The 25,600-nt window shown below is 44.2% G+C and overlaps 1 protein-coding gene across 1 annotated transcript in view; it reads right to left on the reverse strand.

Annotated features, from left to right (window-relative positions):
* Positions 1 to 25,600, reverse strand: part of KLF16 (KLF transcription factor 16) — an 88,935-nt gene that overhangs the window by 3,696 nt on the left and 59,639 nt on the right. The window lies entirely within an intron of this gene.

The raw sequence follows: 25,600 nt of genomic DNA on the forward strand, positions 1-25,600 counted from the left end.
GGAAAAAAATGCAAACATAGTTAATGTTTAAAATACCCATGTAACTGTAAACAATATTCATTACCACAGTATTGATTCAAATAGTGGAACAGACTGGAGCTTCAGTTAAGGTTTGGTAGGCATGCTACTAAACCGAAGGGCCAGCTCAGAGTCTGCAATAGCCACACCCTAAGCTCCAAATTTACAAAACAGTTCAGCCTAGACGGCAAATGCACTTTTGGGAAAACTACAACATGCCTGCCCTGCCAAGGTGAATGGGGTGGCTTTTTTTGGTTTTCAAAAGACAACACCCCAAAATGGTTGTTGTTTTACAAAACCAATGAACCAAGGTCCAATACACTGGGTGTTTGCTCCTAGCCGGTCGGCGCATCGTTTTTTTCCCTGCTTGGCCAACTCAGACAGAAATACAGTACACTTTTGAGTAACTTTACTATGCAGTATTCACAAACTTTGACTGTAAGTTACTACAAAAAAACCTGTAATAAATTCAGCACTGCAGATTGCGAATCCCTGGTACTGAAACACCCACCCATAGAAAATAAAGGAGGTAAATAAAACCCCCATAGGTGGTGGGATCAAATGATCCAAAGACAGTAACGTCTAGCAGGTGATGAGAAAGCACATAGGCAAGAAGGCAACACTGGGGTATAGCGGGGAAAAGCACATTGGCGAGTGAGTGCAACAAGCTCACGAGGGAAACAGCTGGGAAACACATGTACTCCCAGAGTGCTTAAACAAAAAACGAAAAAATTAGCACAAGCATTTGAAGGACATAGTAATGCACCCATGCTCCAGGGGCGAGACAAACACAAGAAAAGGAAGAAAAGCCATACAGCTAAAATAATAATCAAATGCGTGACAAGCCCAATTCAGAAAGTCCAATTTAAGATAACAATGTCTAGAAAGACACGGCGCATACGCAGTCTTATAAGAGTCTAAAAAAGTATTCCCTCAAAAATTAGCATTGGTAAGGATTGAATCCAGCCAAATTTACCAAGACGGTAAAGAAGTCATGCTCCAGGGGTCAGAAAAACACAAGTCAGACAAGCTGGGACAGCCAAAGATATTAAATAAGCAAGCAAAGTAGAGTGAGAATTCATCCAACCAATAGTAAGCAATTGGCGGATTGTAAGCCACTTTAAGTTATTGGCACAGCCACAATAGGTCTTTTGCAAAGAGACAGATTGCATTCTCCGATAGGCCCGACCTAAAAACCACTGGTAACTTGGAAGACAGGTGAAAACCTATTATTGAATCAGTAAATCAGTGCCTTGGTCTGGCACGGTCTACTGCTACAAATAAATGAATTAAACCAAAGTAAACTTCTGCTGCTTAAGAAATAATTAAACCATATTCAGATGCTGAAATTGCTACACAAACAAGGTAATTATAGAAGGGAATGTACTGTACTATTGCAAAATAAATCTCAGCTAAAATGGGCTGCTGCAACAGGAAAATCAACCCAACTATACTGGACTCTAGGGAGTAGGTACCCGTCAGCTCCCTGCTTGAACGATGATACACATCAGCTCAGATGCATTGCAGCCCTGGGTCCATGGGCAATGGAATTATGGTATTATGCAGTCACATTGTTTTTTGCATAATTATAGATGTACCACTTACCCATAATTTACAATATGCCACAAAATGTGCTCATTTCAACAAAAAGACAAATATCTTGGGCCTGATTACCATCTTGGCGGACAAGGTTACTCCGTCACAAACGTTATCCGCCATAAAAGGATATGCCATCTGCCAAATTGCCATTTCATTATATATTATGGAACTTGTAATACGGGAAACGGGATCTCCGCCATGTTTGCGACGGATTATCCTATCCGCCAAGATCGTAATAAAGCCCTTTGTTTCTAGCTTAAACCAATTACAATTTTCATATTAGTGCTGTATGTGGGGCGAGGCTGTAGGAAATCATTTACAACGGGAATTGGTCACTGTTCACTTCTTTAGGTGTCAAAGCTGTAATAACGAGTTGAGACCTTTACCCATAAAGACTTGCTATATATTAAAATGACAAAAGAATGACATGATGTCACAGAATCTACTGGTGTGTTGCACATTACTCCTGCACACACTGCACGGTGCAACCTACTCGGTCAATTTATGCCCTAAATATTTGATTTGCACGGAGACACCTATTCCAGTCCTCACCCTAGATTAGAGGCGGAGAAAAATACACCTGCTCCACTCCCAATTGATGTGGCGAAGTAATAGCCCAAAAGGGGGGGGGGGGGGGGGGGGGGTTCAGAGGGGCATAGCAAAAAAAAATCCAGGACAGCTCAAAGAAAAAAAAAACAGGCAACACACAGGCTAAAATGTCTGTGCCGAGGTGATGTGGGATGGAAACTGGAACCGAGAGGAACAGAGTCAAACCTGTGCTCAACAAAGGAACGCTGCGCACGTGCGTGGCAGCTGGCACTGCCCCACTGCAGCCCGCCTGCGCGAGCGGCTATAAATACCCGGGGCTCGCACGCCACCGCGCGCGCAACGGCGACTCCCTGTGCCCTGCAGAGGCAGGGGCGGAACCAGGAGGGGGCTGACTCGGAGTCGGCCCGGGCCCGCCTCTCACCCCTGCCAGGATTGTGCAAGCCGGGCAGGTGGCCAGGTGTCCCTGGAACAAGGGTAGCAGCCCGCGTGCGTCAAAGACGCGAGTTATGCAGTGAAGGCGACCACTGTAACGGCACGACTGGTTGTGCTTTTAAAAGTGCGTAGGTTTGAAAAAGGGAGAGCTCTGAACGTCTCAACGGTCGGCTAGAGGCGGGAGAGACTGCAGAGCCAGGCTTGGCTCGACGAGTCAAAGCACGAGCGGCTGAAAGATGCGACGTGCACATGACGCAACACCTGCTATTTAGCAGTATGAGAAAGACCCTTTAAATAATGAAACAGTCGAAAAGAAAAGCTGTCTTTCAGCCGTTGTATTTTGGTTGAGTACACGAGATTTAGATAAAAACGCTGCACTGAGTGACTTTTATTCAAAAGTGGTGGTATGACTTTTGTGTAGGCACGAGTCAGAGCTTCTGCACGAGCCACACTGACGTTTCCAGATGGGGCCCGTGCCCCAGCAATTGGACCTGCCCCTTTTTGTGCCCCACCAGCACAGTTGTTCAATGTGCCAGGTGGCGAAACAGGAAAAAACACAGACTGGACCTTACCACACACATTCATTTTCCCAACCCCCTTTCACTGCAAAGAATTGTTTATTGCTTAAAATATTTTATTTAGGGAGTGTATGTAGGACTGGGTGAAATAAAAGTTATGCAAGCGTAATTCGCTTAACTAGGAATTTCGCATTATAATTGTTACGTGAAATTCCCACAACTGCGCCATGGCGACACTTAGCGCCATGCCATTTATTTGTCATATGCAGTAAAAATGCAATGCACAAAAACGAAAGAACGTGACCGGCAGCAGTTCCCGACACTTTTGCTTTTTTTGCACAATTTAAATTGAAGCGAGTACACATTTTGAACTAAAACGTGACACTAAATATTTGCATTTCGCGTAATTTTACTGAAATTTCGCCTAAATACACAAAAGAAATTGCTCAAATTTCACACTCCTCTGAATATATACAAGACTGTAGAGAACACGTACAGAGGGCCCCATACCCCTTAATATCCTATTGAAATACTTGACTGTACTCCTGCGTAAGGGCAACTGCAGGAGACTACTTGAGTGGACAGGACTAGGGACTGAGAAACTGGGTGATTTATTTGCTACCCTATATCTTGTGCGAATAACTATTTATTCAGGGCCCTTAACTGGTGGGGAGGGGGGTTGGAGAATCTAAGACACATCTGGGATGCCATATTATAGGCTCCGTGAACGACTGAGTCGTTCACGAAGACGCTCTGTTCCCGGTCTTTAAACCCCCGAGGAAGGGTCATCCTCGACCCGAAATGCATTGGGTAGAAGTTAAATGTTTAAGCAAAAAATCGTCATGAATGAATGAATTAATTCATACTGATTTGGGGGAATGAAGAAAATAAAAAATAATGATGAAAAATCTTAAACTGGAAGTTATCAAGAGGTTTTTTTGATACAAATAATGAAAGGATCAATATGAGACCACTGTGGTCATGTTAACTTTGTGCACACCTCCACCTGCAAATGGAATTTCCATTTTCTCTATTTGTATTCATTGAAGAAAAAGTGCCCTTAGACAAAGCACTGAAGGAGTGAGTAGCACATAAATAAACCTGTGAATTAACAGTAAAAGAAGAGTCAGGAGTGCCAGACGAATTATAAATTAATATTATAGGCTCCGCCATGGGCGAGTAAGTATAAGGCCAACTCAGACTCTGTTGTGCTTTGAGAGCAGATATAAATACTATCTTTAATACACTTAAAGGCACCTAGGCAGAAGATACGGGGTACTCAGAGGCGGATTGGGGAAAAGATGTGGAAGTGAATTAAATTAATCAATTTCTACTTCCTTCACAGGGCGTACCTTGTGCCTGGCAAGATAATCTAATTCCTCCCGCTTGTCTAGGCTACATGGCCAAGGAGAGGTACTAGGGGGCAGAGATGTACCACATGGTTTGGGCACCGAATACTGGGCAGCAGTTATTGCCTTTCTTAATGACACCACAGATCGAAGTATAGCACTGTCCCCTACAATGTATCTGTTGGGATTATGCCCACCCTCGGCCAAGAAAACACTCACCTCAAGGTTCAGGATCCTGGCCAAACAACAAATAATGCTTACATGGAAATCAGCATGGGCCCACCGGTGGAGAGGTGGAAGAGGGTGCTTGTCTTGTGGGAAGAGTACCATAGTGTAATTCTCTTCAGGAAGGCCAAAAAAGGCATAGGATCCCTGGAGTTTTCACAGGCTTGGGTGGGGCTGCTGGATACAATGCGGGCAGAGGATGAGATGTCACTGAGTAGCCGACCTCACAGGTAGTCGGCCACACACCCAAGCGAATGGGCTGGAGACCTTGAGCTACGAGATGCTATCACCAACAGGGAATGAACAATAGCATAGTCCCATAGCATCCTGGTCATTGTAATGCTGATAAGAGGTGGCTCCTCCACTTGGGCGGAGGAGCGTCACCCCACTGCTTTCTTGCAGTGCGAGAAAGCAGAAGGGTATGCCTGTTTGGGGCGGGTGGGCGGTCCTGCTCCAGACAGGGGAGGAGTGACATGCCCACTGATGTGGGCGCTTACTGTTTAGTTGGCCCCAGGGCCGACCAAACCAGTCATACACACTCTGCATTTTCTCTATGTAGGCTGCATGCAGCCTTCATAGATAAAATGGCCACCTGTGGGGTTGGCATCCTAGCCAATCATAACGCTGCCATTGCTGCTTTGTGGTTGGCTTAGGTGAGGGAGGCTGCCTGAGAGAGGAGATGCAACGTGGGACCGGAGGAGATGTTAAGTTAATTTTTTTTTTTAAATTAAATTATTCCCTGCGCGACCCCCCCCCACACGCGAGTCATGCCGGCTGCAACTGACACTGTGTGTATTAGCACTAGGCACAATGTCAGACCTGGGATGGGTCCTAACCTATTTGTTGTCTGATCCTTGTAAGCTCGGATAGTATTATTGTAAAAAATAAATTGCTAGCGAAGAGCATGAATCAGATTTGATAGCAGCATCTTCTGAACTGGTTATGATACTTTGTTACATCAGTGATCTCTGCATCAGCGATCCTACAATTTACTAGCAACAGTCGGGATGTGTACTGACTACAATGTTTGTATGTACCATACCTTTTGTTGGTATTCAAATTGAAATAAAACATTAAAAAAATTATATATATATATATATATACACATACGTTTTAAGCATTATATATATATATATATATTTGTAGATGGCCCCACCAGTTTTATGAGTGGCCCAAAGCGTGCCACCACCCCTAATGTTCACTTCTAGGAGTGCCACTTCTGAGCCAGGCCTAGCTCACTCACCACCACCACTGGAACATGAAAGGAAAACATAAGTTACAGGAAGGACAAAGCGGCACATTTTGTAAAATTACATCCCAAAAAATGAAAACCTAGTGGTTTGTACATAGTTTTTCATTGGTATTTTAATGTTTTTTTTTTCTTCTGCTGGTGAGTTAGCGCCAGAAAGCCTGAATACTCAGGATAGCGAAGCAGTGGTGCAGAAATCTCTTGGGTCTAGGGCTGAACATGAATGGCCTGAGCAATGTAATTTAAATCGGAAAAAGAGTTGGGTGTAAAGATAAAGAGACAGAGTAGGAGCAGTAGGACACTCAGAAGACAACGAATGAGTCTTAGAAAGGGGTGCTGAACACATGGCAGAGATGGGGACAAAAAGCACGGTACAACAACCAGGAAAGAGGATTTAACAAGGCACGAATGTAGGGTCGGTGAAAACAAGGCTAGCAAGGAAGTGAAAAGGGGAAGTAGTAACTACAAAGCAAAAGATCTAGTTTCAAAGAAGAAAAAATGCAAGAAACTAAATACCTTGGCTCGTGAACTACTTACAAGACGGGTGTTACCGAACAAATATAAAAACATTGAAAAAGCAAGCATGAAGACAGGGTCTCACTTGAAAATATAACCAATAAGCATTGTTTTCTGTCACTAAACAATATAATTCTCAATTTCAACATGACAGCTAAAACAAAAGTTTTTTGATCAATTAAATAGTCAATAAGGGTTTATGAATTTAAAAGGCATATTCTGTTACCAAAGAGGCAGTAGTCTATGAATAATCAAACAGGAAGCAGCGAAGAGCGCACAGCGCGCAACAAAGGGCGGATTAAGACGTGTGGATGCGGACTCCCCAGAGACTCATTAGCGATAAGCAGTAGGAAAGGGTGGGGAGCAGATAATGCGGCCAGTCTGATTCCTTTACACCTCGCTTCATTACGTGCCCGCCATTTTCATTTAAGCATTCGAGGCAACGCTTTAGAGCTACGCTGGACTTGTACAAAGGGTTTCAAGAAATGGTGGCTGTCCCGGCTGCACTATTTCAAGCGCATTATAGTTAGGGCTCACGGTTTTATGGTATTTATTTTTTTAACATTTCCATCTGTATTTATCCGTATTAATGTTCTGGCCATTTTATCTGTATTTATTGATATTTATTTTGTCTTGCATAAATGTGAAGTTGTAAAACTGTAAATTTCCATATTTAACTGTTCGACGCACACTCATACTTTGATGTCTGTCGTGTTTTAGCTATTTAAGCTGTCAAACATTACATAACAATACATCCACTGCTAAATACTAGCATTATAACATAAATGTATGTTGACATATGCCGTTATTTAAATACATTTCACCCTGTTTTTTAATTTCCTATGCTGTCTATATGCTCAGCTGCTGGCCTATCATTCATCAAAGACAGCATGGATAGTCACTTAAAAAGAGCACAATTTTCTGTATTTATCCACTTAAAAAAATATATGCAGACAAAAAACACATTGTTTTCTGTCTGTATTAATCTGTAAAAACGGAAAGCAGGGAGCCCTAATTATAGTCTAAGGCACTTGTAATACAGAGGACAGGATATTGGCCACGTTTTGACAGATTATCCTATCTGTAAACCTATAAATAAGGCCCATAGTTTCCACCCAGCATAACAAACTAGTCACTTGGGTCACCTACAATTGTTGAGAGTGGGAAGCCCCCCATTATATGTCAAATTAACTTTTTGGATTGAATAGAACTCATAATCTAGAGGCACAGTTCCAGTGGAGACAAGAAATCTATCTACAGGCCGACCCTGGGCTCACCAAATTGTTGGGAGGCACCAGCAAAGCCAACAGGTCTTGCATTGGCTGCCAGCTGTTTAGTTTTGTCAATTTTGTGGGTTTTGTCACGGTTTTTGCAAAGCGTTATTGTTAGGAAGGCTGCCATGCCTTTAATCTTTTTTTTTTTTAAAACAGCAGTAGTTAAAAGCAAAAAATATTTTGGTCACACAAAAAGCACACATTGCCATAGTAGGCCCTGGGACTGAGGAAAAGTACTTTATGTGTGAACGTGCTCCTTGTGAAAAGGCAGAATATTGCAACTCACAGTGAAGTTAGTCAATGGCTGAAGTGGCTCACCTAGTGCCCTAAGCTGCACACTATAGAGTGTGGAACACAATGTGACTGACACAATAACAACCCCAATGGGGGAAGAAGGCTGACTGAAAGCTCCTAAAAGTATTATGTTTAAAAGAGAATTCAGATCTCACAGCCAAGCTACAGAAAAGACTCCAACGCATCCAGAACGCCTCCGCCCGACTCATCCTGGACATCCCCCGATGCAGCCACATCTCCGGCCACCTGAGGGACCTGCACTGGCTCCCTGTCAACAAGAGGATCATGTTCAGGCTCCTCACCCACGCACACAAGTCTCTCCACGACCTGGGCCCCAAGTACCTCAACGACCGCCTGACCTTCTACACGCCCACCCGCCAGCTACGGTCTACTAGCCTCGCCCTCGCCGCCGTACCACGCATCCGAAGAGCCCCCGCCGGAGGCAGATCCTTCTCCTACCTGGCGGCCAAGACATGGAACTCCCTCCCCACCCACCTTCGACTGACCCAGGACCACCTCACCTTCAGGAGACAACTCAAGACCTGGCTGTTCGAGCAGTAGCGGACCCCTTCCCCCTAGCGCCTTGAGACCCTTCCGGGTGAGTAGTGCGCTATACAAGTGTTATGATTGATTGATTGATTGAGATCTCGGATTTTTGTCTTGGGCACCCATTGAACCTTTCAGTCTGATCAGTGTCACCTTGAGGACTTATGGGGCCTCAGGCTTGACATATTTTGGGAACCCCTTTTCAGAACCATATTGACTGTAAACTGTATTTTCTATTTTATGCTAGTTGAAGTTCACACAATATCCACAATTATTACAGTATTTGTTTGAATTTTAGAAACTAGATTACACAACCTGGGCCACAAACCCCCTGAAGATGGCTGTGGGGAGGTTAAGATAGCGAAATAGACTGGGGAGAGAGAGAGAGAAAATGATCACCTTCCCCTGGGGCCCCTTAGAGGTGGGGGCCCTGACCAAGTGTCCAATTTGACCAAGCCTCAGAACGCCTCTGGGTCTGACGCCATGTATAAAAATAACAAAAAAATACATGGATTTGATGCATTGTTGAGACCTGATGCTGGGCTTTGTTGGGACACTGAGTCATTGCAGATAACTGGCACCACGGCACCACAATGTTTACCACCAGATGAAAGGGGCTTGCAGGCCCCACCCAGCCATCTTTTCCAGACAGTGTGCCTACTGCCTCGGTGGCAGCATTCACAGAAACCATGTAAACATCTTCAAAGGCCTGGAAGAGCAGAGCCTTGATGCAACAATGCCCTCGCTCGTGCGTCAGTCCACGGAACAGTCTGGGCACAGAGCCACCCTTTACAGAGAAAGGGTTTTGAGAAACTTAAGTGGCTTTGCATTAAAGTAAGACACAATATCCAGGGCAACTGGAATTACATCAAATTTTACTATGCGCAATTAATTAAAATCATTGCATACAGTTTCACACCCCTTTACAAAAGTTTTAAAAAGTTAATAAAACACCATACATGGATAAAAGATTCTTCTGACTTGTGGCATGGTAGCGACAGTTACTCACAAGTACGCTTGGCCTCTTCAATTTAACATAAAACGCCACAGTCTCTTTAATTTTGAGCCAACCCGTAATAAAAATGTTTGAAAACCTACAGTTCAGGATTGTGTCCACAGGGTTAAAACAAGCAAGGACTGCTTGTCTGCATTGGCGGATGCCTCGCTAGTTAAGAGGCACTCCAAAAGCCCACTTCTATCAGTTAAAAAAGGTCCAGAGCAATTGCAGAGTTGATGAATAACTCCTTCGATGCTTCTATCGGCCAACGGCTGCCGCGCGCACTACCTCGGTAGTGCTGCGTACGTCCGTTGGCTGACGCAGGCCCACCCACTCTGCTAAACCGCCGTCCGGCTAAGGATATAGTCATCTTTAGTAGACCCACATAAACGGCAGCCGGTTGATTCTAAGGGCCTGATTACAATCTTGGCAGACAGGGTTACTCCGTCACAATCCCGTCCACCAAATTATAATTCCGTTGTACCGTATAGAACTTGTAATACAGCAGACGGAATATCCGCCATGTTTGTGATGAAGTAACCCCATCCGTCAAGATCGTAATCAGGCCCTAATTCTTGAAGCCAGAGGGGTTGTGCAGAACAGAGGGCAGAAATCCAAAAGGGTAGGTCATAAATCTTTGCTTTAGAAACACCACAGTAACCAGACTCAATGTATTTCTGTTGCTTAATAGTTTTATAGTTGTTTAGTAGCATCCAGGCATGTGATCTTTCTGATAAGGCCACCTTATTCTAAACTACACATACCTTCTTCTCAATACAGTTGATGGACTTTTTGGAAGCAGTGTGGGAGGTTGTTAGGTCCCGGAGTGTTTGTATTCCAAAAGTTTGTATGGCAGAGTCGAAATACAGTCATGCCGGTACACCTGGACATTCGCTACACCTGCTCTTCAGGCTTTGTTTAAAGGGTTGTCTGTTGACCACTTATGCCTACAACAACATTTAGTTTAGGCCTGCTTTCTGGTAATTGTTTCTTTAATTACCCCAAATTCCAAAAGTATCTGGGCTATCTGGGCTTGTGATGTACTTTTGGTTAAATGGGAGAGAAATCTGATTGTTTTTGAGGTGATTGTATGTAGTAAGGCTGTGTCTTGGCCACAAATGACTTCACTGCCATATGTCAAAGTAGGAAGGAATTTAGCTTGAATCATCAATTTTGTGGCTGCTGTGTTTTCTACATAATCATGGATTTGCTGCATTTGCCACATAATTCACCATCTGCTGCATAATCTGAAGAATTTACCAAAAGTAGCTCATATGGATCAAACGTTACTAAGAACGAAGACATGTGCTGCTGCGCAGTGGAAGGCCCTGTACAAATATTGACTTGTCACCTTCTGTTGCTTATTGCTGTATTTGGGTGCTACACTAGCTGGTACTAATGAGGTGAAACCTTTGCCCTGACAGTATTAACAGGTATAAAAAAGACTATCACAAAATGTGTTGCGTTACGCCGCATTACTGGGTTTTTCTTGCTGCATAATTCAGTCAACCCTGCCCTTTAATTTGGTCCTCCTATGCCGCATAATTCCGGTGGCCCTGTTCGTAGGCCCCGTACTTGAATGTTCACACACCAAATAGCTGTAAAGTCAGCAACTTACAGCAACAAGCCAAGACATGCCAGACAGCAAAACAACAGTAACTAACTAAATTTCCAAAATAATCTCCCACGCAGCCTAGTAGTTGGCTACAAAACTTGCATGTTTAATTTTTAGCCAGGATCTGTGCATACTGTCTTGAAGTTAGGTGAAGCGTGTTAAGACAAAAAACAATTATAGAAATCCTATTGCTAAATGGTTGTGTGGCTTTGGGCTGAGGTGTGTTGATGACCCTGTGGGGGCCTTTTCCTGCCTCTCTCTGACCATCTAGTCGCCTAACATTTACTTGTTACATTTTTCCCTATTTCTTTGGTTAGTTCAGTTTGTCTCAAAAGGTTCCTACATGTTCTTCACTTGCCAAGGTTCTTGAATCATTTGGTTTCATCTGACATTCATATTCAGATGATACTCAATTTATAATTAGATTAGAGCAATACTCCAAAGAGACAACCAAAATCTGCAGAAATTACTTGAAAGGGGTATCCACTTGGATGATGCCCAATTCCCTTATCCTTAATAAAGAAAAAATGTTGCTTGGCCTTCGCACTCACTGTCTCTTGCTCCCAAGAATAGAGGCCAGATTCTTTTGCATGGCCCCATCCCTGCTGCCAGGGCTCAAAACCTGGGTATCTTGATAGACCATGGCCTAACTTTTTAGAGAGTAACTGCACTGCCTAACAATCCATACGAGATATCAATTTAAAGAACCATGCTTATGCCATAAGATTCTGTACAAAAAAACTCCATCAGTCTTACTTCACCAGTATATTTGCTGGATACCTTCCATCTAGTAATCGGTGGCTCTTTGTCAGTTACCAATGCTAAACTCTGAAATTCTCTCCGTTCCCAATCTAACCTGGAAGCTTCCAGGAAAAATCTCACAACTTTCCTGTTCTGGAATACATTTCTTTCCATTTCTACTCTGGAGGGATCTCACTACAGTGTTCGCTTGAGAGGCATCTCTGCTTACTCGGTTCCCCTTTAGCTCCAGGATACTTAATTCCAGAAGTAGCTGGTTGTGCTGATACAAATGTGATCAAAAGTCTTGGAGATGTGGTAGGCTTTTCCTTGATGGTGGCCAGTGAACTCTCCCATCCTGGTGGCTCCAGAATTCACTTTTCACAATGACTGATCTCACCATCCCAATGACAAGTGCCCCTCCCCCACTGCATAGTCTTAATTACACTGATTATGGTTCAGATTATTTTCCAAAAAAGCCCCAAACAATCAGCTATGATCAAACTACTCAGGGACTGCTTTACGTCTGCCAGGACGGGCTCACACTGCGCACCATCAGCCATCAGGCGACTGAGCAAAAGAAATCAAGCTTACTTGTGGAGCATTTGAAATATTCATGGTGTCTTTAGAAAGAGGACTATAGTTTAATATGGACTAGACAAGAAGACGTTCTGGTTTCAAGTCATACGGCGTGACCTCGCTGGAGCCACACAGCTGGAAGGGACTTCAGGTTACACCTCCAGGAAGGGGATGTTAGTGAGTAATATAGGCATCCACAGGTGAGAAACACATCATCAGCTTACGAAAGGACATAGTGCCATGCAGAGTCTGCCCAGCGCTCTTCTGAAATACTAAAGGAGGTGCCGGGCCACACCAGAATGTCCCACCAAAAATATCTTCAGGAGGGCGAGTTTTGCTTTAAATGCAAGTTCTTTTGAACAACACTAATATTGTTGCTGCTGAAATGGGCCACCCGAGTTAACCCACCACAGGATGACAGGGCACGATGATGCAACCCCTAGACTTTCCTTTAACAAATCTACTGGACCAAAGAGAACCCTTCGACTATCAGTAAGGGGTCTTCTATGGGGACAGACTTGGCAAAGTTAGAAAAAGTACATCTGATCTCTTAAGAGCTGCCACGGGTAAGGAAAGTGGCAGGCTGTGGGCCCGGCACAATATTTCTGATGTCACTTTATATGAAATGATCGGTTTCTATGGTAACGAAATATGGCATTGTTTTTGGGAGTCAGAGGAACAATGGCTTCTTATGCTCACTGTAGGGGGAGGGAGGCACGGGTGGCACTGGCAGGCTTGCCTCTACTTATGCAAATGCAGCGCATGGGAGTTTCTCAGACTCTGCAGAGAGTAATTATGTGAGACAACAAGGGGTGGAAGGAACGAGCAGAGCCCGAGGCTGCTGGAAAAGGTACAAGGATAGAGAGACTCGGTGATACCAAGGTTTGCCAAACTGGCTCAGAGGCAGAGGAGGGAGGGGTGAGGAGGGCTGACGACTGAAAGAAAGATGGACGACAAGGGGAGATGAGGGACAGGCAGTAGCAATATGGCAAAGCGGGAGACCGACAGAAGAGACCAGCAGGAGCAGAGAGACAGGGCTGCGGTTCTTATGTAGTCCCTCATGCAGTTTAAAGTGAAGGCGTAAGAATACACCCAAACAGCCAATAATATTAGGTGAGATAGTGTTACTCCAATCGACTGGCCAAGATGTGATTGACTGTTTCAAGGCAATGGCTGAAAGAGTCTGGTAAAGAAACACAATGGTTGCATGAGTGGATGCGAAGCCCACTAAGCTTTGGCCATCCGGTCCATTTGAAAGGTGCACTGTCGAAACCCTGTCCTGTGACAGACCCTCCAGGATTTCGTGGTTTGCCGCGAAATCGGCACATTTGTAAAAATACAGCGATTTTTACGAAAGTGCCCGCGAAATCACTTCTGTGAGGTGGAGGCAGCATCTGATCCACTGCCCGGTTTATTATAGTGAACCAGAAAGTATGAAGTGTGTGAATGCAGTTCGGTTTTCTGCTACGTTTGTGGTGACAGATTCTCATAATGCAGAGAGACGGACATGATTTTAGGAGGCTTCCTAATTAGATCAAACAGTTTTTGTCTGGGACATTTCGAAGACTTGTATAGCACAAGGTAACCGTTTCACTCCACTTAAGGATTTTGCATGTTAGTGAAGCGTTGCACTTACAGTGATTGGATTCCTGCTGCCTATTGTATATGGACAGTGCAACCTGCTTAGACTGGCGGGGGCTGGCATTGCAGTGCATAGTGTGGCAATATACACTGGCATGAGACTTGCAAGAGTCTTGTGAGTGCCTGCTGCTGTTAGGAAGGTGACTCTGCCTAATAACGAAAACAAAGTAGTTTTTTGGAAGAGTATGCGGCGACGCTGCATGCAAAACCAGGGGCGGGGCTCAGGGCTTAAAGTGAACAGTCACGAATAGCGAAAACAAAGTTTCAGAATAGTGTAATGTTGGCAGCTGTCTTTGGTGGGACGGAATAGGTCGGAGTGTGTGTTCATGGGGTGGGGAGGAGGAGGTGTGGAATGGTGCCAAAATAGCTGTACAAGATGTTAATGATACACCTCTGGTTTCCGTGGAGCAGAGGGAAGCTACTCATCTTTGCCATGCCCCGGTTCTATGGCTAGTTCTGTACCACAAGAGGTACCGCGCCGTAGACGTTTAGGTGCTGTGCCTATATGAGTGCTTTGTCCTGTTGCATGTGTGTGCACTGATTTATGTAGACACTGGGAATAGAGATCTCCATGAAGGGCAGGGAGGGTTCAGCTGACCCTTGACCGAAACAGTGCCGTGGCCCATTGTTGCTGTAGTCCGCTCGAATTTGATGAATGGGGTTTGTAATGAGCTGCGGGTCAGGGATGGCCCCAGATTTGCAAGTTCTATACCCTATATTAGCCGAAAATGAGCTGCATGAGGAGTAACTGCTCTATACCTTGCATCCCAAGCAAAAACTAGGAGCGACACTTGTAGGGGACGTTTTATTCTCTGGAAAAAGCATGACTTACAATGCATCTTGGGATCCTCAGTCAAACAGCACCAAGGCAGAGCCAGGGGCTTGATGCAGGTACAGGAGCGAACTTTGCCTACAATAACTGTAAGAAACTGAGGAGGTGTGATGTCCTTTGTCCACACGTAACAAACCCAGCTCAATCCCTGGTCTGGTTGATGCTGCAAAACTGCAGACAGCATCAATTGTCAATTGTAAAGCACGACTACTCACCCATTAGGGTCTCAAGTTACTGATTGGGTGGAGTGGATCTGCGGCTCAGTCGAAAAGCAAGGTCTTGGGATTCTTCCTGAATTGAGGCAGAGACGCTGATTGGCTGGGATGTTGAGTCAGGGAGTTCCAAGCCCTCGCAGCAAGGTAGCAGAAGTACCTTCCTCCAGATGTGGTCTTGTGGACCTGTGGGATGGGGGCCAGAGCCAGTTGGGCAGAGCGGAAATGCCTGGTGGGTGTGTGGAAGGGGAGGCAGTGGTTAAGGAGCATTCACCTGTGGACTGCTTCCTCTGTTCCATATTCCAGGTTGCCTATTCAAAGTGGAATACTCTGCTAAAACAGTTTCCATTGATTTAAGGCTGAAAATGAATGATTATGAGTAAAATAAAGGGCCGCTAAAATGCCGCTACATTTCCATATTTATGACGCTAAATTTGCTAATCCATGCCGCAATATCCTGGGGGTCTGTTTAAAGAGCAGACCCAAATGCCATTTTATGTCTATTGTTAACAAGAGGCCTGTTTGAAGAATGTGCCAGACCTAAAAAGACTAAACTAAGAACAAAAAAGCTCAGGTAATGAAAAAGAAAAGATGCACAGTGACTGTGGTGCAGAAAAGCAGCGAGAGAAGGGAAACTAAGAGAGTGGGAGAGTGAAAGATGCCAATGACGAGTAGGACCCCTTAAGACTCTGGTGGCCTCGCTTCTTAGGCTGTAGTTTAGCCTCTTCGGTGCTCAGGACGGACCCTGGCTGTCCGACGTCATGGTGGGCGTATGCTGAGGACAGCCGGGGGCCGTCTGAATTCCGCCCACTTATTAATTCTCCCGCACAGCGGCAGAATTCGCGCAGCGCCGAAAGGGATAAAGGCGCCAATCCTCATGCACACTCCCATCTACTCTCCATCTTACAGCCAAGGTTCCCCGTTTTAGACGTGCATGGCTAACAGGCTGAGCCTTTGCCGTCGTAGTTCCTAAACTTTGCATTGGCCTCCTTACCTCGCTCTAACCCAATCTTTTTGCCAAGCAGTGAAAATGCATTTGTTTCAGTAGCCTACACTCCTCTTTACAATTCAGTCATAGCATCAACAAACCTCTGGGCGAGTGTGTACTTTATAAGTATCTCATTGATTAATATATTTAAAGCAACCTGGCAGTGGGAGAGAAAACCAGGATAGGCCTGGGGCGACATCCGTACAAAGATGGCAACTGTTTAAGTTGGCAGGTGCCTGCTATATATAAAGTTTAATCAATACCAGAATGATGAACCTAAGACTCAGCAAGGGTTAGTCCTTTTGTATGTGTGTCCCCGCACCTCAATCCAACACTTCCAAAGTGTGCATTTTGCTCCCCTAGCACGTCACAATGTTGGTTCTATATGCATACCTTCAATCAGTCTGAATTCATGGACTGACCCATGGGAAACAAAACCTCCCGGTTAAAACCACACACAATTTTGGAACAAGCATTCATAAAGTCACTATGTCTGGCCTTGGCAAGATGGTGCAATGGTGACATTTCTTTTTCTCACAAATATTAGAAACATCCAAGTAACCAGAAGATTACTGTATTCCACAACATTCTTATGACCTATGTCGTCTTCTCTTCATATGCAGTTCTGTCTGCCTATATCCTCCCCCTCTATTAGCAACTACTCGGCTGATCCATGGAGAATACTAAGTGGAAGAGGATAACAAATTATGCCCTCAGCAACAACACCTGTGCATTGAGCGACTCACCACCTTTTCAAAGCGAAAAAAAACAAAGAAATGTTGCGTAGAAAAGGGTGGAAACATGAAACAATGCTGCTTGAAAACAGTAATAGGATTTTTTAAGATAAATAACTGAAATAAATTTATAATGTACTACAGCTGCCTTCGAAGAGGTATCCCAGTACCATGATAAGAGTGCCATGTTAAGGGTTGAAGCGATGGGTGTTCATCATTGTTTAAAAAGGCCTTCTGTAAGTGGAAGGGTGTTTCAAAGTCTGGCTGCTAGCACAGAAAAGGAACAGCCGCCTCTTCTGACTTTGTAGACTTTTGGAACATGCAGTAGAAGCAGGTTGGCTGAACGCAGAGTTCTGTTGAGATATTGCCTCATCCTCTCTCTCTCGTGAATACAAGGCCTGCCTGATAGAAGACTCTTTGGGCAACAACCAAAGGCTTGAAATGTATCTCTTTAGTCATAGGTTGCTAATTTCGTTCCATCAAGTACGGTGAAATTACATGTCGAGCCAGAATCTTCAGAATCAGCCTAGTTGCAGAGTTCTGAAATATCTGCTATCTGCGACAAGGGCCCAGGATAAGAGTGTTGGCATAGTTCCGTCTGGAGGCTACTGAGGCATGCCGGATAGTCTTCAGAGAGCGTCTGGTACCAAAGGAAGGCTCTTTTTTTTTTAGGATTTGAGCAGGAAAAAGCAAGTTGATGAGAACAAAGAAATTTGTGGGTGGAAGGTAAGATTGGACACCTAGATTTCTCACTGTGGGGGTCAGCGTGACCTAGTTCCGCAGGCCCACAACTGTGGGGATCGATACAATCCTCTGCTCCAGAAAACAGCACCTCAGTCTTGTCAAAATTAAGTTTTAGACAACTGGCATTCATCCAGTTAGCCAACGCATCCTGTAAACAAATTTGCGATGTCTCTGTAAAATTGCCGGAAGTAAAAGTAAAAGCTGTGTGTCGTCAGCATATGGCGTCACCTTGGAGGCCCCGCGACTCGATGATGGTAGCCATTGATAAAAACTAGGATTAAGTATGTTGAGTAATATAATTTTTTAAAATAATACACACATATGTGTGTGTGTGTGTGTAATTAACAAACACTCATCTAAAAAAAAATTGTACATAAAGGGGTGAGGCTACAGGAAGAAGCTCTGACGTTGAAAGGGGATCTTCAAAATTTTGTGTAGGGTCGCTGCACACAAAACAAGCACTGGCGTTGCCAATAGGGTTCGCATTTGGAAAGTTGGAGCTACTGGTTTTGTAAATGACATTTTATATTTATATATTGTTATTGACAATGCCAATAACGATATATAAAATGTCATTTACAAAACTAATAGCTCCAACTTTCCAAATGCGAAACCTATTGGCAACGCCAGTGCTTGTCTGTTCTATATCTTTCCACTCTTTGAATAACAAATAAAGTAAAGGGTTCATACTCCGCAGGTATTCGAGGTAGATCTGTTGTGGTGTGCTCCTGGGATAGAGGTGTGGAAATATGAACTCGGGCAGCGGTACCTAGGTTAGGTGCCAACTCCCTGGGCACAACCAAGAGGAACGCTACTTCAGGCGTTGTATCAAAAAGTTGAGTAAGTTGAATCCAAAGAAAATGATGTTAACAATGTGGTTCTTTTATTTCATGTTGCTCCACATGAAGTCATAATATAAATCCTTGTCAATCCATAAAGAGTGTTTCAAAACATGTTCAAACGGTGCATCACTTCTCTATTCAAGATAACGAGTCCCCCAATGCATTTCGGACACTAGGTTCTTCATCAGGGGTATTCTGTGAAACGATACAAAAATATATGGCTATAGTCGATACCTGAAGACTACTTAACGAAAGTAGTTAAATAAATACATGCAAAAGCTCGAATCACGGATGAAAATGTGACCGACTTAGTGTCGGGTATATAAAATGAGAGGCGGGTGAGAAAGACCGAATGAGAAGGTGTATTAATTGTAAAGTAAATGTAAATAGTAAAGCCCAGTGTCCACACTGACTCCAAATGAGACATAAAAAACGTTACGAAAATCGTGTTCAGCAGTAGTTCAGGAGGCGCGCTGTGTTTAATACCTCACAGAGAGGTACCGCTATTCAAAATAGTAGACTGAAAAGTGCTCCCATTATTTTAAAAATATCATGCAAGTAAAGTTAGTACATAGGATGGTGCAATGATGAATCTTTCGCTTACTTTTGGCAAAAAATGCTCGATATCAAACGCTCTCATCCAGGTCACCATAATCGGCGTACTGGCAGTGGTAGGCTGTCCCGGAAAACTATATCCGGTTATGGTGCAGTCAGCATAGACAAAGGACTCAAGTGTAGGCGCCATGATGGAATGTGCAAATTGCAACAGCGATAGGATTGCTTAGAAAAACACGGAAATCATCACTATAAATAACAAGGGGGAAACAGTGAAAACATAAAGGAGACAAGTGCTCCAGACAAGAGCCGGCAGCAGAAGTGGAGCTAAGGCATTCACCGGAGCCGCCCTTTGACAAAGGGTTTGCTTATTTTCGAAAACAATGGCACTGGAAAAAAAACAAGATTTGAATGCCTCGTGGTGAAAGGGTCGTAGCTGTACAATTGATGGTGTCATTCTACCTTCTGGACTGGCATAGATCTATGGGGTAACTTTATATAATGGATTTGGTGGTGGTGGCTGTCTGTAAGGAAACGGGATGATGTAGTGATTGTGTGCGCAAGGGCTTGCTGGGGAGTATTGATGCTTGTGAGAATGTGCAGAAGCATGAAATGTTGGTGTCAATGTGCTGGGAGAATAGAGCTCTAACAGGATCGGTCAGGCTGTGGCTGCATCTAGAAGCCTAACATGAAATACAGAACTTAACTCCGAACTGAAGCACTTCAGACGTTTGTGTTGTGATCCTGCCGTCCATTTAGAACAGAGGGTTTTGTCTGTGATGTAAGGCTTAAGAGGGTACAAGGGAAGCCGGATGGGGGCGGGAGAGCCTGGTGGGGGGGCGGCAATGCGAGCGAGGGGAGGAGAAGTGTGGCAGGCAGATGCGCGGAGGGAAGCCGGATGGGGACTGGAGAGCCTGGTGGGGGGGCGGGAATGCGAGCGAGGGGAGGAGAAGTGTGGCAGGCGGATTAGGGAGATGCGCGTGCTTGTGTGGTCACGTGACCCGCTTTTGTGGTCACGTGACTCACATGCACTGCGAAGAAACCGCAGTGGTTTGACCAGTCGATCGAGCCCTTGAATTTTCGCCTATTACATTCGCAAGCGAATGATAATAGGCGAAACCTAATGAAAAAATGATATATTTCTATTTCAGGTCAGGCATTTGTTTTGGAATAAAGAGGACTACATATTGTACATTCAATAAAACAAGCATTAGAAATGCAATAGGTCTCGCAGCATTAGAGTTAGTGCTTTTAGAATTGTTAATAGTTTTTTTGTTGTAAATTTTTTTTTTTTTTTTTTTTTTAGGCAATGCAAAAGAATTACAAATCCAAAAATCAATAAGCAAATGTAAAAGCTTTAACTAAAAATCCTGCGAGACCTATAGCACTGTGTGAGGGTGAGTGGTTGAGGGTGAGTGAGGGTGGGGGTGAGTGAGGAGTTGAGTGTGAGTGAGGTGTTGAGGGTGAGTGAGTTGTTGAGGGTGAGTGTGAGTGAGAGTGAGTGTGGGTGAGGATGAGAGAGTGTTATTGTCATTTAGGGTGAGGTGTTGAGTGTGGATGAGGGTGAGGGTGAGGTGTTGAGGATGAGTGAGGATGAGTGAGGGTGAGTGTAGGGTCGAGGGTGAGTGAGGGTGATTGAGGGTGAGTGAGTGTGAGTTATTGTGAGTGAGGATGAGTGAGGGTGAGGGTGAGTCATAGTGAGTGAGGGTGAGGTGTTGTGGGTGAGGTGTTGAGGGTGAGGTGTTGATGGTGAGGTGTTGAGGATGAGGTGTTGAGGGTGAGGTCTTGCGTGTTATTGAGTGTGAGTGAGTGAGGGTGAGGTGTTGAGGGTGAGTGAGTGACGGTGAGGTGTTGAGAGTGAGTGAGTTAGAGGTGTTGAGGGTGAGGATTTGAGGGTGAGGGTGTGAGGTGTTGAGGGTGAGTGAGGGGAAGGGTGATTGTGGTATTGAGAGTTAGTGAGGGTGATGTGTTGAGTGTTATAGATGGTGAGGTGTTGAGGGTGAGTGAGGGTGAGGGTGAGTGAGGGGGACTGTGAGGCGTTGAGGATGAGTGAGGTGTTTAGGGTGAAGTGTTGAGGGTGTGGGTGAGGAATTGAGGGTGAGGGAGGGTGATTGTGGGTGAATGTTTGAGGGTGAGTGATTGAGGGTGAGGTGTTGAGGCTGATGTTTTGTGGGTGAGTGAGGGAGGGTGAGATGTTGATGGTCATTGAATTTGAGGTGTTTGTTGAGGCGTTGAGGGTGAGTGAAGTTGTGTGTTGTTGAGTGAGGATGAGTGAGAGTGAGGGTGAGTGAGTAGTTGCGGGTGAGGTGTTGAGGGTAATTCAGGGTGAGGGTGGCTGAGGTGTTGAGGGTGAGGTGTTGAGTGTGAGTGAGGGGTTGAGGGTGACTGAGTGTGAGTGAGGGTGTGCAGTTGAAGGGGAGGCGTTGAAGGTGAGTGAGGGTGAGTGAGTGAGGGTAAGGTGTTGAGGGTGAGTGAGTGATGTTGAGGTGTTGAGGGTGGGTGAATGAGGTTGATTTTTTGAGTGTGAGGCATTGAGCGTGAGTGAGTGAGGGTGGTGTGTTGACTGTGAGGTGTTGAGGGTGAGGTGTTGAGGTTGAGCTGTTGAGGATGAGTGTTGCTGCTAGTTGTTGAGTGCGGATTATTGAGAGTGAGTGTGAGTGAGGTGTTGAGGGTGAGGTGTTGATGGTGAGGTGTTGAGGGTGAGCTGTTGAGGGTGAGTGTTGTTGATAGTTGTTGAGTGTGGATGTTCGAGAGTGATTGTGAGTGAGGTGTTGAGGGTGAGGTGTTGAAGGTGAGGTGTTGAGGGCGAGGCGTAGAGGGTGAGTGAGGGTGAGGGTGAGTGAGGGTGATGTGTTGAGGGTGAGTGAGGGTGAGGGTGAGTGGTAGGGAGATAAGTGTGAGGATGAGTGAGGGTGAGGATGAGGGTGAGAGTTTGAGGGTGAGTGATGGTGAGTGTTTGAGTCTTAGTGAGGGTGAGATGTTTCGGGTGGGTGAGGGGGGTGTGTGAGAGTGTGTGTGTGAGTGGTGTGAGTGTTAAGGTTGTTGTGTATGAGGGCTGTTAGTATGAGGGATTTGAGGGTGAGGGGGTGAGTGTGAGTGTGATGGGAGGGTAGGCATAGTGAGTGATGTTGAGGGGGTAAGGGAGTGTAAGGGAGAGTGAGGGTGAGACTGAGCGGGGGTGAGCGGGTGAGTGAGGGAGTGTTTGAGAGTGTAAGTGAGGGAGTGTGTGAGGTGTTGTGTGAGAGCGTGAGTGATGGGGTGTGTGAGGTGTGTGTGAGAGTGTGTGTGAGAATGTGAGTGTGTGTTAGGGTGAATGAGGGTGAATGAGGGGGTGTGTGGGGGGTGAGGGTGGGGTGTTGAGGGAGTGAGTTTTAGTGTGTGAGTGCTGATGTAGAGGGGATGAGTGTGAGGGGGTGAGTGTTAAGGGGTGTGAGGGGGTGTGGATGAGTGAAGTTGTTTGCGTGATAGTGTTTCAAGTGTTGTGAGTGTGATAGTGTTGTGCTTTTTTTTAGGGGAGCGTGTTTGTGTGAGGGTAAAATTTTTGAGGCTGAGGGGGTGTGTGTGTGTGAGCGTTATTGAGGGTGTGTGTGGAGTTGTTTTTTAGAGTGTGTCTGAAGGTGTTTGACGGTGTGTGAGGGTGAGGTTGTGTGAGTGTGAATTTCAGTAATTGGGATTGAGTGGGTGTGTGAGGGTGAGGAGGTGTGAGTGTGTGAGTGTGAGTGTGAGTAAGTGTGTGTGAGGGTGAAGGTGTGTGAGGGTGTATGAGGGAGATGTTGTGTTAGCGTTATTGCGGGGGTGTGAAAGAGTGTGATTTTTTTTTTGTGTGAAGGTGATGTTATGAGTGTGTGTCTATGTAAATCGTAACAAAGTAATGTGCTGTTTAGTAATAAAATGTGTCACATGTCCCCTTTGTATGACTTCTGTCTAATGTGTATAGTAGTATGTAATGTACGTGTGTATGTATTGTAGTAAGTGTGTTATTTTGTGTTAACGTGTATGTGGAGTCCCTTTTTTATTTTTATGTTAAAATGGCCGACGTATTGCGTCACGTCGACGTCTGCTCTGTTTAGCGGTCTAGTTTTTTTTTGACTTGTGTGTGTTTTGTGTTTACGTTTTTTTTTAGCCAATCGGAGCGCGACGTTTTTGACGTAGCGTTCCGATTTGCATACGTTAACTGTGGAATTCCCCATAGATCGAGAATGTTGGTGCGCGGAAGGCGTGTTCTTGTTCCTGTGGTGTTGCTGCGTCGTTTGACAGGTAAGAATGTAATTCTAAGTTTTTTTAAATGTAATGTACAGTAGTCTATATAGTATGTTAAAGTTAATTACTTTCGAAATGTATTTATTTCGCTCGTAATATTTGGAAATGTTTGTAATGTAACGTAAACTTCTGTTTTGTATTTGCGATATGTAAAGCATATGTATTGTTAAACTGTAATGTAAAGTATTAATGTTTTTTTTGCGGTAATTAGACGTACAAAAGGTGTTTGTTTAATTTTCACGTGCTAAATGTGTTTGATAATATATTGATGTAAGTTGTGTTTGCATTATTTATTTGATATGTTTTGTTAAACAGTAATGGAATGTATTTTTTTGCCTTATTTGGTAATTTGACGTTCAAAAGGTGTTTGTTTAATTGAAAGTGCTAAATGTGTTTTAATATATTGATGTAAGTGGTTTTTGCATTATCTATGTATGTGATGCTGAAGTAGCCGGATAATTTGTTAGTGACGTAGTTGAAGTATGAATTGAAAGTTTGTGTATTTGCTGACTGTCGTATTTTTAGCAATGTATGAACGACATGTACAGTGAAGCAATGTGTTATTCGTTAGGTTTTTGCGACTAAATAGTTCTAAGTTCGTAATATGTTTCTTCTATTCGACCAAATTCTGTCAGGATAAATGCTTTTGTGATATGCGTATCTATTTTTGTGTAACTGTAGACTATTGTATTGAATGTGTCCCATTTTCCGGATTTTTCTTTCTAGTTTGTTTCCCTGCAAAAAATTTGACAGTTTCGGAATGTGTTTTTTTGTCGTCATATTTTATTTTTCTTTCATGGAATTCCGTGTGAAGAAGTGCTATTGTTGTATGCGTCCGGTTTTTGTTGGTGTAAATGTTGACTAATGTCTATAATCCGTCCCATTCTCCGGATGAATAGTGATTGTTTATTGTCCGGCGAAAAAGTTGCCTGTTTCACTGGTGTCTTTGTACATCCTCGTCCTCCCTTACTGACACATATTTATAATTGTTTCCTTTGTGTATTATAGTTGTAATATCGTACGAATTAGATATAATTGTTGGCCCGAAGACTCATTAACATCCTTGCATCCTTTTAGGTCAATTATGTGTTTTTTTGTTTGTGTCTAACGTATCTGCAGCAGTACTCGTTCGACCCCATTGTTTTCCGTTCTGAAATTTTGTTATGTATAAGAAAAAGGGGTAACATTCGTAAAATTTCTGCGTGGGTGAATGCAGCAGAGTGGGTGAATGCTGCAGAGTGGGTGAATGATGCAGATGGGTGAGGAGTTGAGGGTGATTGAGGATGAGTGTTGAATGAGTAGTTGTGGATGAGGTGTTGATGTTAAGGGTGAGTTAGTGTTACGGGATGATGGTGTGATGGTGAGGGTGAATGATGGTGTGCGAGTGTGAGTTAGTGAGACTTTTAGAGAATGTGTGTGGGTGTGTGCGGAAGTGTAATTCTTTGTGAGGCCGTGTGTGTGTGAGGGTGGTGTTGTGTGAGTGTTGGAGCATGTGCAGGTTTTTTTTAGTGGTCATTCAGGTGAGTGTGGGTGAGTGTGAAAGAGGGTGTGGTGTTAAGGGTGAGTGAGCGTGATTGAATTTGAGGGTGTTAGTGAGTGTAGATGTGTGTGAAGTGTTGATGGTGAGTGAGGGTGAGGGTAAGGTGTTGTGGGTTAGTGAGGGTGAGGTGTTGAGTGTTATTGAGGGTGAGTTGTTGACGTTGATTGAAGTGGTGCGTGATTGCGGGTAAGATTGCGAGGGTGAGTGTGTGTGACTGAGGGTGAGGGCTTGATGTTGAGTGAGGGTGAGTGATGGTGAGGGTGAGTGAGGGTGTGGATTTGTGGGTGAGGTGTTGAGGGTGAAGTTAGTGAGGGTGATTTGTTGAGGGTGAGGGTATGAGGGTCAATGAGGGTGAGGTTTTGAGGGTGAGTGAGGGTGATGTAGTGAGTTAGCACTATGATGTTTTATATTCGTCTGACTTTGCTTAGTTGTGTGTTTTTTAAACCGTATGTGAATTTTTTCACCGTGATGCATTTTATTGTGTGTGTGTCTTGTTGTAGTGAAATTTCTTATGTATGCAAATTTTATGTTCTATTTGTGTTTTTTCTTTTTTTATATTTTCTTTATTTCAGGCAATGAGCTTCTCCGATTGACAGGTAATGACAATTAAATTTGCAAATTATGAAAGAGTGTCTTTGTGACTTTGATACTTGTTTTTATGCATTTTCTTATTGTAAATCTAATGTAATTATAGTTTTATGTTTTTGTGCTCGCATTAACTTTCTGACTTTGTTCTTGCATTAGAGTGTTTTTG

This window comes from Lissotriton vulgaris, chromosome 12 (genome assembly GCF_964263255.1).
Source record: "Lissotriton vulgaris chromosome 12, aLisVul1.2, whole genome shotgun sequence".
NCBI classification, from domain to species: Eukaryota; Metazoa; Chordata; class Amphibia; order Caudata; family Salamandridae; genus Lissotriton; species Lissotriton vulgaris.